Source organism: Lissotriton vulgaris, chromosome 7 (assembly GCF_964263255.1).
Source record: "Lissotriton vulgaris chromosome 7, aLisVul1.2, whole genome shotgun sequence".
Classification (NCBI taxonomy): domain Eukaryota; kingdom Metazoa; phylum Chordata; class Amphibia; order Caudata; family Salamandridae; genus Lissotriton; species Lissotriton vulgaris.
In genome coordinates, this window is record NC_141695.1 from 1,152,887,357 (window position 1) to 1,152,902,787 (window position 15,431).

The 15,431-nt window shown below is 46.5% G+C and overlaps 1 protein-coding gene across 1 annotated transcript in view; it reads right to left on the reverse strand.

Annotated features, from left to right (window-relative positions):
• The window catches only part of LOC147703065 (uncharacterized), a 32,813-nt gene extending 19,547 nt beyond the window's left edge, over positions 1–13,266 (reverse strand). Inside the window, exon 1 of the mRNA XM_086931605.1 lies at positions 13,111–13,266. The gene's annotated coding sequence lies outside the window, so the exon portion shown is untranslated. The remainder of the gene's footprint in view (positions 1–13,110) is intronic.
• Positions 13,267–15,431: the final 2,165 nt, after the last annotated feature.

Below are 15,431 nucleotides of genomic sequence, written 5' to 3' on the forward strand. Positions count from 1 at the left end.
CTCTCAACACAGTCACTCACTCACCCATACAAGCACTCACACACTCACTCATGCACCACACAACCACTTACATACCCATTCACACATCCATGCAAACACTCACACATTCGCTCACTCACCCATACAGCCATTCACACAGACATTCAGTCTGCAAAACAGCCCATCACACACCAACTCACTTAACCAAACACCTACTCAAATAGCCACTCACTCACTCACTCATACAGCCATTCAGACACCACTCACTCATCCATACAGTCACCTTGAGGCTCTATAGGTGTGGCTTCCTGAGGGCTACATACCCACTGGAAAAAAGTTTTGCCCTGGTCTCCCCTCTCCGTTCCCAATGCCAGCCTTTCAACCTGAACAAAGAGCAGTCCCTAAGGAGTGTGATCGCCATTTGCCCACCAAAAGTGGCTTTGCCTTTGAAGCTTTCCTTTTGGACTAACGCTTTAATCCATACTTAATAATCCATATTTGTAAAGCGCAAACATATCACCTCTTAAGGTTTCTAGGTGTTGGAGGCCGTCAGGGAGATTAAGTGAGCTATTGCCCCGAGTCACATGATGATGAGCTGAGATGCCCTGCACTCCGGAGTCAGACGCTCTGGCTGCTGCGCCTCACCTCTCACACCCTGAGTGCCTTCCTGTGAAGGGGAGGTAACACTTTTACTCTGTAGCACCGTCTATTGCTCCTAAACTGGGTAGTCATTCATACGACTCCCGAGGAGGGCAGAAAACTCTCTGGTGGCCATTGACCATGTGAGTTCACTGGACAAACTGGGTCACAGAGTGGCAACTTTCTAAAAGTTGCATTTCTCCAATAGTGACATTAAATTCGACTTGGGTCGCAAATTGGGTTTAATGCCACAACTGATTTGATACCTTTCAGTGCCCATTTCAGTAGTCCCATTCAGAAGTTAGCCTGGCTGAGCGGACAGCTGGTAGCTCTGGGTTTGCCCTGATGTTACTAACTCTCCCACAGCATAACAACTATTTGGAAGTGTTGCTGTTAGGACACATATGTAAAATACATGTCCTACTTAACAGCATACAGCTCCCTACCATAGGGCTCGACAGGCTTTCTTCAGGAAAGACTTACATTTATTGTTGAGGGAGCTAGGGGCTTTGCCATTGGTTTGAATGACAAAGTCGAACTAGCAGTGTTAAAACTGCCCTTCCAGTCGGCAGTGGCTGGCTGGGAGCCATTTTGTACTTTGTAACTTACAGGGTGGCACAATCAGTGCTGCAGCCCTAGGTGAGCCCTCTACTTTACATGCCCTAGGTACCATATATTAGGGACTTATAAGTAAGCCAGTCTCTGCCAATTGGGAGTAGTCAATTTGACAGATCTCAGTGCACCCTCAGAGTTGAAAAACCAGCAGCTAGTATTACAAAATGAAGGCAAAAACTGTGGGGGGTGGGGGGGGGGGGGGGGGGCTGGGGGACCTGCAAAAAATCTAGTTTCCTTACAGAAAATATGGAAAATGTAAAAATCCCAAAAACACATCTACGATGAACTACGAACATTAAAATTAATTTAGAAATAAAAACCAATAATATAAAATATAAACAAATAAACAATTACTGCTATAAAATCTGTTCAGCCTCCTAAAAGCATTTGCTCCATCCAAATCGGATCGAGAACGTGTCTTTCCAACCGACTTAGAAACGTTTCCGACCGACCGAGTATGATGCGAGTTAGGCGTTATGAATATCCAAATCTAAACCCGATGGCATTTGAAATGACGAGACGGATAGCACAGAATCATACGTCTATATGGGGTAAACATTGGATTTCGAAGGGGTTAAATTTACTATTCTCACTTCAGTAAGAACAACAGTAGGAAAAGTGTTGGACTTTGGATGGGGTAAAATTTGATATTCCCACTCCAGTCTCTGCAACAGTAGGGAAGGTGTTGGATTTCAGAAGATAGTGATATTTACTATTCCCAATCAGACAGCAAAACAATAGGAAAAGTGTTGGACTTTGAAAGGGTAAAATTTACTTTGCAAAGATGTTAATTTGAATATTCCTTCTACAGCATAAGCAAGAGTAGGGAAAAAATGTCAGTTCAAACACAATACCCCATGAATGTAGAAGAAATATGAATCATTTAATAAAATATATATATGTATTAAGAAAAACAAAAAACAATTAATCCATTTGTATACTTACTATTCAATAGAATAATGAAGTATCAATTATAAAATAATTGTTATTTGATTATCAATTAATTAATTTCCCACCCTGTACCTATACAAACCAAGCAATCCAAACCTAAAATATTACAAAAAGACTATTCCATAACAAACATATTTAAAATTAATTAAATAATCAATTAACAATTCGTAAATAAACCCACCCTAAACCCCTACAAACCCAGCATCCTACCACTAAAATAAAATTTAATTAAATACATATTCCACAATTTACAAAATTAAAATCCAATTAAATAATTAATTTTGAAATATGAATTAGTAGTTAGTTAATTATTACTAAATTAACGTTCCACCCTGTAGCCCAACAATCCTAGTATCCTGCAACTAAAATATAAGTAAAATGAATGTGTATTCCATAATTAAAATCAATTAAATAATCAATTAATAATTACTTTTAATTAATTATTACTTAATTAATTACCCACCCTAAACCCACATAAACCTAACAGCCAGCAAATAACTTATAATAGAAATAAATAATTGTTACATAAATTACATAATAAATATCTAACATATAATTAAATAAAATGTATTAAAAATAATTCTCAATTAGTTATTACCTAATTAACTTCCCCATCCCATACAAGCCCAACAACCCACTACAGCCCTAAAAATTACCATTAAAATTAATAAATAATTATAATACCCTTAAAATTACAAGCTATTTTTTTAAAAACAATTGATAAGATTTGTATAAACAATATAATTAATACATCAACTAAAACACACTAAAATAATTTTAAAAAACAATATTTTTAACCAGTATATTACCGAAAACGATATTAAAAACATCAATATTATTTACAAAGATACATAGAAAATTATGTATTTTTACTTATTGGCCTGGAGCACATTTTGAGCAATCCAGTAGTAAGGAAACATTGAGTTCCTCTAAAGTGGGCAAATAAACTCACATTCTGACTACTTACTTCCCTCTACACTGGGTAAAGGCGAAAATGGGCACCATGTGACTTCAGCAGCTGTCAGAGCAGAGTGCAAGGGATCATGTAGCCAGCCTGACGCAGGCAAGTCAGAGCATGTGTGTTCCCCCGGGCAAGAAGTCAAGTCAAGTCAAGTCATAAAATTTGTATAGCGCACTACATACCCAGAGGGTTTCAAGGCGCTTAGGAAGGGGAGGAGGATTATTTGTCAAATATCCACGTTTTAAGCTGCTTTCTGAACGCTAGGTGATTCTGGGTGAGGCGAAGGTAAGCGGGGAGTGAGTTCCAAGTTTTGGCAGCCAGGTATGAAAAGGATCTGCCTCCCATGGTGGTCTTGTTGATGCGAGGTACAGTGGCGAAGGCTTGGCTGGAAGAGCGAAGTTGGCGGGAGGGGGTGTAGAAGGACAGTCGAGAGTTGAGGCAATCTGGTCCGATGTCGTAGAGTGATTTGTGTGCGTGGGTTAGCAGTCGGAAAGTGATCCTCTTATTGACGGGTAGCCAGTGGAGGTCTTTAAGGTGACCAGAGATGTGTTCGTTGCGTGGGATGTCTAATATGAGCCTGGCTGAGGCGTTTTGGATTCGTTGTAGTTTCTTCTGGAGTTTAGCGGTGGTACCTGCGTAGAGGGTGTTTCCGTAGTCCAGTCGGCTAGTGACTAGAGCGTGGGTGACTGTTTTCCTTGTTTCGGAGGGGATCCAGCGAAATGTTTTTCTGAGCATGCGAAGAATGTTAAAGCAGGAAGATGATACGGCGTTGACTTGTCTGTTCATTGAGAGTGAAGAATCCAGGATGACGCCAAGGTTCCGTGCGTGGTCTGTCGGGATGGGTGCTTTTCCGAGGGCTTCCGGCCACCAGGAGTCGTCCCATGCAGAGGGGGATGTACCTAAGATGAGGACTTCTGTTTTGTCTGAGTTCAGTTTCAGACGGCTTTGTTTCATCCATTCGGCGACTTCTTTCATTCCTTCGTGTAGGTTAGTTTTGGCGGTGCTGGGGTCCTTGGTGAGAGAGAGGATCAGTTGAGTGTCGTCCGCGTAAGAGATGATGTTGAGGTTGTGTTGGCGGGCGATGGCCGCGAGGGGGCTCATGTATACGTTGAATAGGGTGGGACTGAGTGAGGATCCTTGAGGTACGCCGCAGATGATTTCAGAGGCCTCGGACTTGAATGGTGGGAGGCGGACTCTCTGGGTTCTTCCGGTGAGGAACGAGGTGATCCATTCCAGTGCTTTTCCTTGGATTCCGATGTTTCTGAGGCGTTGTAAGAGGGTGCTGTGGCAGACTGTGTCGAAGGCTGCGGAGAGGTCGAGGAGGATGAGGGCGACTGTGTCTCCATTGTCCAGTAGAGTTCGAATGTCGTCTGTTGCTGCGATGAGGGCGGTCTCAGTGCTGTGTTTGGCTCGGAAGCCAGATTGTGAGGGGTCGAGTGATTTGTTGGCTTCGAGGAAGGCGGCGAGCTGGTTGTTGACGGCTTTCTCGATGACTTTGGCCGGGAATGGAAGAAGCGAGATGGGGCGGTAGTTTTTGAGTTCGGTGGGGTCTGCTGTTGGTTTTTTCAGAAGGGCGGTGAGTTCAGCGTGTTTCCAGTCTTCTGGGAAGGTAGCGGAGTTGAAGGAGCAGTTGATGACGTCTCGGAGGTGCGGTGCTATGACGGAGTCTGCTTTGTTGAAGATGTGGTGAGGGCATGGGTCTGTGGGGGATCCGGAGTGGATGGAATTCATCAGGCGGATGGTGTCCTCAGTGGAGATTGGGTTCCAGGCGTTAAGGGTGTTTACGGGGGGAAGATGGTCAGCAGATGGTAGGGTGGGTTGGCTTCCGGGTTGGTTGTCAAAGCTGTTGTGGATGTCAGCAATCTTGTTGTGGAAAAAAGAGGCTAGGGAGTCGCAGAGGGTTTGAGAGGGGGTGATGTCGTTGGAGTTGGCCGAGGGGTTGGAAAATTCCTTGACGATGTTGAAAAGTTCCTTGCTGTTGTGGGCGTTGTTGTCAAGTCGATCCTTGAATGCTGTTTTCTTGCCTTTTCGGATCAGTTGGTGGTGAGTACGGGTGGCGCTTTTGAAGGCGTCCTTGGTGCTGGTGGATGGGTCTTTTTTCCAGGCCTTTTCCAGGGAGCGGCACAGTTTCTTGGACTTCTTGAGATCATCGTTGAACCATGAGGCCTTCTTGTTGCCAAGTTTGTGTTGACGTTTTTTCAGTGGTGCTAAGGTGTCGGCGGTGTTGGATAACCAAAGGGTGAGGTTGGAGGCAGCTTTGTTGGCGTTAGAAGAGAGGGCTGGGGAGGTTCGAAGGAGCGATGTGGAGATCTGATCCGTGGTGATTTTGTTCCAGTTTCTTTGTAGAGTTGGTTGGAGGTGGATGATGGGTTTCGGCTTGTTGTAGGTGAAGTGAACGCAGCTGTGGTCAGTCCAGAGGAGATCCGTAGTGTGGCTGAAGGAGACATGGTTGCTGGAGGTGAAGATGGGGTCGAGTGTGTGACCTGCGATGTGGGTGGGGGAAGTGACCAGTTGTTTAAGTCCGAGGTTGGCGAGGTTGTCTAAGAGGGTGGCGGAGTTGCGGTCGTTGATCTTTTCGAGGTGGAAGTTGAGGTCTCCCAGAAGGATGTAGTCTTTGGAGGGGAGCGCGTGTGGGGTGATGAAGTCCGTGATGTCTTCACTGAATTTTGCGCGGGGTCCTGGTGGTCTGTAAAGGAGGGTGCCTCTGAGTGTGGTCTTGGGGTCGATGTGGATCTGGAAGTGAAGGTGTTCAGAGTTAGCGAGGTTGGCGTCGGAGCTGGTAGAGATGCGGATGGATTTCTTATGGACGATAGCAATTCCTCCTCCTGTGTGGTCGGTGCGGTCCTTGCGTGTGATCTTATAGTCATCTGGGATAGCGATGGCGATGTCAGGGGCGGAGGATGCGTTCATCCATGTTTCCGTTAGGAAGGCGACGTCAGGAGAGATGGTGTCTAGTAGGTTCCAAAGGTCAATGGCGTGCCTGTGGACCGAGCGGGTGTTGAGAAGGATGCATTGTAGGTGGTTGGGGTCGGGGATCTGTGGTGTGGTCGTAGCGGAGATGTTGTCGGTGCCGCTGAATTTGCAGAAGAAGCAGGAGAACGGTCCATGGGTGCGTCCAGGAGCGGCTTGGACGCAGTTGGGGGCGCGGCCGGGGTTAAGGGCTAGGAGGGTGGCGGCATCGTAGGTAGTGCGGGGGGGCTGGGGAGCGCGAGGGGCAGGGGGTCTGGCGCTGGGCGCGGTCCAGGCGCGGACGGGCGTAGACGGGCTTACCTTTGGCGCACCTTCGGCGCAGATTGGGCGCGGTCGCTGCGCGTGGACGCTGCGCGCGGGAGGAGCTGTCATATATGGATGGTGGAGGGGGAGGGGCGAGGGCGTCTCAGCTGGGAGGCGGGCGGGCACACGAGGACGACAACAAACACGGAAAATGGAGGCGGGGGGAGGAGCAGAGCGGAGCGCTTGTGGTGAAACGCGCAATACAGTTAAAAAAGGCAAAATCGGTTACACAATGCAAGGCGAGTCAAGCGGCAAGCAGGGCTGACTGCAGGAAGCAAATTCTGAGGCAGTTAATACAGAAAGAGGAGCAACGATACCACGGGTCACCAGCGAGGCAGGGGAGCGACCACTCCGCTCGAGAGCAAAGTGAGTCACAGCGTGGTCAAGGTAGCGGAGCTCTCTATGAGCTTAGTGGGAGGGCGTCTCAGCTGGGAGGCGGGCGGGCACACGAGGACGACAACAAACACGGAAAATGGAGGCGGGGGGAGGAGCAGAGCGGAGCGCTTGTGGTGAAACGCGCAATACAGTTAAAAAAGGCAAAATCGGTTACACAATGCAAGGCGAGTCAAGCGGCAAGCAGGGCTGACTGCAGGAAGCAAATTCTGAGGCAGTTAATACAGAAAGAGGAGCAACGATACCACGGGTCACCAGCGAGGCAGGGGAGCGACCACTCCGCTCGAGAGCAAAGTGAGCAAAGAAGGGTCCTGGGGAGGTAACAAAAGGGTATTAATTGCCCCAAGGAAATAACTTTGATAGACTCTCACAACTGCAGGCCTCCCCACATAAATCAGAAGGCCTCTTGAACCACGGGATATTTCTAATTTACTGACAAGCAGTGCAGGAAGTCAAGTGGATTCACACAGGACTTGGATCTTACAGCTGTTATTGAGATGGATTGGAATTCTGGTTGGCCGCAGTGAAAAACGCTGACTTTGTCCTTGTCTAATTTGCAGACACCTTCTGCAACACCCACATGTTGTCTGCTTTCTGTTTGAAGGAGCAACCTACAAGGGGTGAGGAGGATTTCTTATTTTCACTTCCAGCTGGGTCCAACACAAATGCCTCCCTTAAAGGCTCATCAGCCCTCTTTTTGGTGAAATCCCATTCTGGCTGAAAGCTATCTGGAGACCAACAGGTTGATACAAATATCATGGAGGGAAACAAAGGTTCTCAGCTTGTTGAAAACTTCACAAGTGCTTAAATAAATTATGCTTTGTAGGCAGGTTTTTGACTTAGTTCACCCCTGTATGGAAGATATATGCATGCACTGTAACAATGTCAGATGTATATGACTATATGAGTATTTCGACTAACAATGATGTATTCAGTACTGACTAATTTATTTTTCATGAATTTTTTTTAAAGCACTATTTACAGCAATGTCAGAATGCTTACTGGTAGGCATTATATTTTAGGAGAGGTTAGTCTGAAGAAACACAGTCAGGATTTAAAACATAATGCATTGGTTGCTGTTGACTGAACTAAGAAGACTTTGGTGCTGATCAAAGTTCGGTGGACAGAGTACTCCATCACAAGCGTGATAGAGTAATAATATTCATGTCCTAAAAATATAGGGCCTCGTTACGATGGTGGACGGACTTTGTCCATCCACCTTCGATACGGATTTGGGACCGGCTGCCTATGAGGCGGCCTCCCCACCATCCTAATCACGATGCGACCGACATCTCGGCGGTCGCATCACCTATATTTTGCATTGTTGCAGGGATGCAGCCCCCGCCACAATGCAAATTGGAGGGAGCAGACACATCCCTGCAATACGACACAGGCACCCTGCGGTGCCTACCACATGGGGCAGGGATATGTAGGTGGTGGTACATGTCCCTGCACCTGGGATTGAGGGGGGCCCACTACGGGACCACAAATACATTTCCGCCATTTGTTGTGTGGCTGATTGTCCGCTGTAAAACGAACGGAGGAAAGGGATATCATAATCCCAGCACCGCCGCAATGTTGGCCAATGTTTTTGCTCCAACAGGCGGTCGGAAAAGGACCACCTGTCAGAACCATGGCAGGCAGTCTTTACGACGATTCCCCCCGCCATCTCTCGGTAAATATCCATATTACATACAACACCAGTCGCATTCAAACTATCAAATGGAATCAGATGGGTGAGTCGGTGTAACGACTAATCACCCACAAACGTTCGTAATATTTTCCTATAGTTAAATGCAGCTTAAAATCGTCTGTCCTTGCTAAGTAGCCAAGACTACTCGGTCAGCATATACCAGCACTTACTTGTGCGTTCGGCAATCCTGCCAGATAACCGGTATATGGCGTGCTGAATAGGTGCCATTTTGCATGTCCTATTAAACTAGATGAGAAATCAAAAATGGACCTATCACAGTTCTATATTCCCTGAGGGACTTAAAATCGTGTCAGACATATTGGAGTGCTGTTTGCCAGAAAATTCCCTATTTAGCATGTTCGATAACTGCATACTCGTTGCATTGTTATTCATATTACCAACAATCACTTATTGGCTGTTGCTAATATGAATGACAATGCAACGAATATGCAGTTATCCAAGACGATAAGTAGATAATTTTCTGGCAAACAACACACCAATACGCCTTAAGTTGATACCAGCTCTTACAACACTGTAAGGTAATATCCTATGCCTTTTTCTACCCCAATGGCACATTACTTCATGAACAAGAACTGATTTGATATACCTTCCTATATTTTTAGGACACAAATATGTTTGTTCTGTACTATTGAAACATATATAGGATTCTGACCTAGCGTACATTCAGCGCAACAAGAAGTATTACATACATAAGTACAGGTGAGCTAATACCAGTTGGCACATTGCTGGATGGTGACGGGGATAGTATCTAAGCATGTACTTGATTCACCCGCTGAGTCGACTGTCCCACAAGGGTGATCCCACTACCCTATATGATATATCTCCCATTCTTTTGATCTTTTATACCCTTGGATGATCTTAATCAGATCTTTTAGAAACTACGGCCACATTTTAACAGTAAACACAAGGCTTACATTAAAACCACTGGTGGTGCCGTTAAGTCATTTGACCCAGGTGGTGGGACTTTTTCAGTTAGAGTTTCCTCTCTAAAATGTATTATATTTTATCCTCAGCCCTGATGAAGTTTGCTGTTATATTCATAACATAAAGATTAAACATGTGTTGGCAAGGAAAGTCCAAGTACAAGGGCAGATTTGATCATTGGAATAAAGAACTGTTGATACCATGATCTCAACGCCTAAACTATTTTTGTGCTTGAAGGAGATTAGGTGGGTCTTTTTGCCCCAGAGCACCAAATGAGATATGGGCTTCTGTTCTATGGACTGAATGATGTATGTACCACTCATACAGGTTAAGTTGTGTGCACCTATATTTCCAGCCACCATCTATAGTACAAAGTACCCTGTCTAACAAAGCCTTGGTCCATCCGCTCTATTCTGACTTGGCTGGACCATCAGTTTTTCGATGGCATATGCCCCTCCTGGCTCTACTGTTGCAAAGTTTACTCCTAGAGCTCAATAGATTAGGTGCCATGGAGAACCGACATCAGAAGGCCCTTCCTCTTTTGAGCCGCCTGTCTAATGTCTAGGTTTCTGGTTCATTACTGCCAGATAAAACCCCTGTTGTCATGGACAGATAAAAATGGTACTTCCATACCCTGGGAAATGGCTTCCAAGATGTTGGATAATTTTTTTGATTTCATAAATACACTCCCACTTTGTAAGTCTGTTTCTGAAAAACAAAAAAAATATGTTGCACATAAAAGACAGCTCCTCAGAAGGCCCAGAGATCACCGCAGGGCTGGAGGTGATCTTGTAATTTTCAGGCAGTAGTCAGGCCACAGTGACGGAGAAGATGACTTCCGCCATCCTGATGGACGACTGGCCACATGCCAGGTATAAATCAGACCCCCTATGACTACCTGAAGGGACACTTTTCAGCAACCTTAGAATTACAAAAGATTGTGGAAAAAATAGAAAGGTTCTCAACCGATGCCTTGTAGTTTGCATTCAGCTCCGCGATGCCAGTTCATAGCTCAGCGTGGTATATTAGAAGAACTGGGTGTTATAAACTGCAAGTAACAAAAGGATCTTTGTAACAAAAACAATACCCCACCGAACTATCAACATAAAGAACAATCTGTAATCTACATGTTACACGTTGTTATTTGCAGCTGGCCCATTAACCCTCTAGCATACTTTACAAGGCGTAAACAAGACAAAACACAAATACCTCCAAAAAGTGCATTAACTACCATAGTTACCCTGCTGGTATTATTATCCCCTTAAAATTGCTGGGCACACAAAGATCTCCGCAGCAGGTGCCTAAACCACACACGATATTTAGAAATGTTGCCTTTTTGTGACCAATAAAGTAAGTCAGAACAGATATACTGTCACATTCATCCTTTTCGCCAAGTTCTTTGAAGAAGACATTACAAAAATATATAGAAGTGACTGTCAGACTCCACTTTTAATGTCCCAGTCCCTTGTGGAGAGGTTTACCAGTTATCAGGGTTTGTGTATGTGAGGAAGGTCAAGTACACAAGTTCACACTGAAGTGGACGACCGATCATTAATGCATCCACTCCACACATAAAGGTTATAAGAACATTACAATAAACAGACTTGCTACTGCATGTATTTAAATCGAGTGGCGATGGGTTACATCCTTCAGTGTGTAATAAAAATGCTGCGTCCCTCTGGACACCAGAACCTACCAAGGGTGGTTTCTGTGTGAGGTCTTTTGGTGGTCCTTATCCAGGCTGTGTCTAGAGCCCCGCACAGTAGCATTTAGAGTTGGCACCTAAGGTCTCTGGAAGTACAGCTCACCAGGGGTCCCATTTTCCCTGTTTGTGCCATGGCACACCTTTCAAAAGGCAAACAGGGCCAGTCTGCAGTATTACACAGATTGCGCTGCCCCCAGCTTTGAAGCAGCTGCTCCGTATTTCACTTGAATGCGCAGCCCTCAGAACAGCCGCGAAATTGTGCTGCCCTTGGGGCAGTGCACTCAAGTGAAATACGCAGCAGCTGCTTCAAAGCTGCTCCGAGTTTCACAGTGCAAGCGGCACCCACCTGCACTTTCAAGAGAGATTGAAGATCCCCTTGCAGGTAGATGCAGTAAGTGACTATACCTGCCTACAGGGGATGTCTGGGGGTTCCATGGGACCCCCTTTCTCCCCTCCAGAGCTCTGCCTTTAGGAGGCAAACTGAAAGTGCACCACCTTTTTGTGGCGCACTTTCAGTGTGCCTCCCAAGGGCTTGTTTGCCTCTGTGCCCACATACAAAATATGGTGCAGACGCAAGGTGACCCCTTCATTTGTATAGGGCCACGCTCCCATGCAAATAAGGGAACGCCCTCTCGTGATAGTGCCAGCGATGTCAGTATTGCGGAAGGGGACGCAAAAGCGTCTGCAGCTCCTTCCCTAATACCATTGTGACCCAGGGGTGCACAAAGCGGACGCACATGCCCGTTGCGCCCCCAGGAGACAATCAGGCGCGGTTCGTCCATTGGGGCATGGGGGCGTAGCCCCCCTGCCCGAAGCCGCCCGCAGCTCCCTCGGCGTAGATCATGTCAATGAATCAACATGACGTCAGACCGCCCTGCCCCTTCAGAGTCTGAAGGGGTGGGCGGTCTGGAGTCATGTTGATTGATTGACATGATTGTACAGGCGGCAACACAAGTGCGCATGCGTGGGGACGGAGGGTGAATTTTTACCCGTGCCCACGCATGCGCACTTGTGTTTTTGCGATGTTGCGCATGCCCAGTAGGAGCCCTAATGGGCGTGCTGCGGGCGAGAAGGTACCTGTGCCCCTGGCGCCAGGATTGACCAGGGGCGCTGTGAGCCTGTGACCTGTGGGGAGCAGAGCCCAGAGGTGGCGCAGACCGGGACCGGCAGCAAGGTAAGAGTGTGTGTTTTTCTTTTATTTTAAAGTGTTTGGTGCGAGCGTGCGTGTATGCATGAATGTTTGGTGGAGAGTGTTGCGAATGGATGTGTTTGTGTGTATGAATACATTTCTTTGAGTGTTGTGTATGGGGGGGGGTCGCTGCCGGGGGCAGGGGGGGGTCGCACTCGCAAATCAGTTTGCGCCTCACCACTTGAAAATTTCACCAGCCGCCCCTGGAGACAATGTATAATATGGCCCCAGGTACCAACAAAAGGAACTTTCAGGGAACAATTAAAACATTGCAGACTGGAGCTTTTGCAATAAACCAATCCTTGACTTTCGTTCTTACACCTTCCCCCAAGTTCCCTCTGACACTCATACCTGACATGATTTCACTTCCTTTCAAAACGTTCTTAATACTGGTCATCGTCATTTCTGTCAGCTGTGCGTTGGATTTGAAGGTATTTAGGGTATTTTTCCCTCAATCACTCTCTAAAATGGTCCTACAGCTGTTCATTGTTCTTCCCACTCATGACGTAACTCGCACCACCCCCACTGCTGTCACAAAATTCTGAATTTCCTTTGTTGAGTAGAGCAAGCTGCCTACTTTCGTTTCTCATTCAAAATACCAGTCCTAAGGGTGTTCTTTTTTACATATACTTCGACTAGAAAGCAGTCTATAAACTAAGATTCGTCTTATTGTCTGCTTTAGCAAAATGTATTGCTTTTGTATTCAAAGTCAGTCTAGACGAGTGATAAATCCATTAAAAAAAAGGTAGATTGGTTGCATTACTTACCCTCAGAAGGTAGAACAAAACCAGTTGCCTTTCTCCTCCACCTGAAACCCTTTGGGGTGAATGAAATTAGCAGGTAAGTGCGACTACACCAGATTTGAAGTAGTAAATTACGTTCCTTTTGGTATAAAATGTTTCCCATCACTCCCTGCATGCCCTCTGCGCCATCGTCCTCGACGGAGGAGTGAGTGCTCACAGACACACTTCCTCTTTGCCCTCTGTGTAACTAACCACACCGTTGTGTAATACATCAATTCCTGCACGCTATGCGTCTTTCAGCGGTAAAGGGGTGGAATGGCAAGCATGGTTCAGTTTTTTATCCACCCATGGACGTCAATTTATCAAAAAGCCTGGGGTAGCAGAAGTGGCATGTGACTTCACATGCCACTTGAACTTCACTTTCACTTTCACTCACACATGCATATGTTTATACATACACACATATTCACATATACACACCCACTCCCCTATAAACACACACTCTGCCTAAACATGCACACACATTCACACATACATACACTCTCTCTTACATAAATACACTTAAAATTCAAAGCACGCACACAGCATACATGCATTTAAAAAACATTTATTTGTACTTACCTCCGCTGCCAGGTAAAGTCGTTTTCCAGCTATTTGCATTCATTTTTTTTAAATTAAACTAATAGCAAATAATGTAATATTATTCTCAATTAGTATAATAAACAAGTATTTGCAATGCAATAGGTCTCGCATTTACGCGAGTTTAAGCTATTGGCATTGTAAATGACAATGCTTTTATTTAATGTTTAAAAAAACTAAAATATAAATAAAGGGCATTGTCATTTACAATGCCAATAGCTCAAACTCACGTAAATGCGAGACCTGTTGCATTGCAAATACTTGTTTGCATGTGCTGTACTGAACTGATGCGGACCGCTCTGCAAACTAATTAAATACAGCAGCGTGGCCCCTAAAGTGAAAACGGACCGTGCTGGAATAAGGAAAGACCTTATTAGAAAATTAGAAAATAGTGCTCACCCACTAAATAACAGAGACTGTGTAACAAGTAACAAGCCAAGTGAAAGGTCCAGTCGTTATGGGCGGCATCAAATGCAGACAAATCGTTACCAAGGCGGGACTAACAAGCCTATGTACGAATCAGAAGCCAGCATATTCGAAGGAAAATGACACAAGCCAATGACAAATATAGGCGGAGAGTGGGCGTAGTTTCCAGTGCATACCCTAACACAGCATGCCTCTCAGAGTGAGCAGCGCATGCGCACTGTCGCTTGGCTCGACCTAAAAAATTACAAAAAACAAGGTGAGTGAAGCCCCCACTGACGTCATTAAGGACAAGCTACTTCTGTTCATCGCCTTCAGCCACGCCACCAGACTCCACTGGACGGACCACAGCTGCGTCCACTTCAGCTTCGGTAGGACCACGATCCACCACCACCAGCAACAGGTTGCACGCAGGAGCAGGAACAAGATCACAGCCGACCAGCTCACGACCTCCCTGAACATGAACCCTCCCACCAGCACAACGAACCCTAGCCAGGCGGCCACCAACCTCACGAAGTGGATCAGCGACTGCGCAGACGAGCTCGGCCCCCCTGAGGACCCCGCCCAGCAGACCCGGTAGCAAGAAAGCCCCATGGTTCACCGACGAACTCAAGAGCTCCAAGAAGAACTGCCGAGCCCTCGAGAGAACCTGGCGCAGAGACCCAACACCGGACAACATGACTGCCCTCAAGCTCGCCACCCGAAAACACCACCAACTCATCCACGCCACCAAGAAAACTGCATTCAAGGAACGACTGGACAACAACGCACACAACAGCAAGGAACTCTTCAACATCGTCAAAGAGCTCTCCAACCCCAACGCCGGAAACAACGACATCACCCCTTCGCAAGACCTCTGCAACTCCCTCTCCTCCTACTTCCACAACAAGATCGCGGACATACACAACAGCTTCAGCTCTCAACCGACAAACGCCACGACCGAACCACCGCCCCCACCACCACCCTCTGCGCCTGGACTCCGATCAGCACCGAAGACACCGTCCGCACGATGAACTCCATCCACTCCGGATCTCCGACCGATCCCTGCTCTCACCACGTCTTCAACAAGGCCGACGCTGTCATCGCACCCCACCTGCGGGACATCATCAACACCTCCTTCGACACCGCCACCTTCCCGGAGAGCTGGAAGCACGCCGAACTCAGCGCCCTACTCAAGAAGCCATCGGCCGACCCGACCGACCTCAAGAACTACCGCCCCATCTTGCTGCTCCCGTTTCCAGCAAAAGTCATCGAGAAGACCGTCAACAAGCAACTGGCTGCCT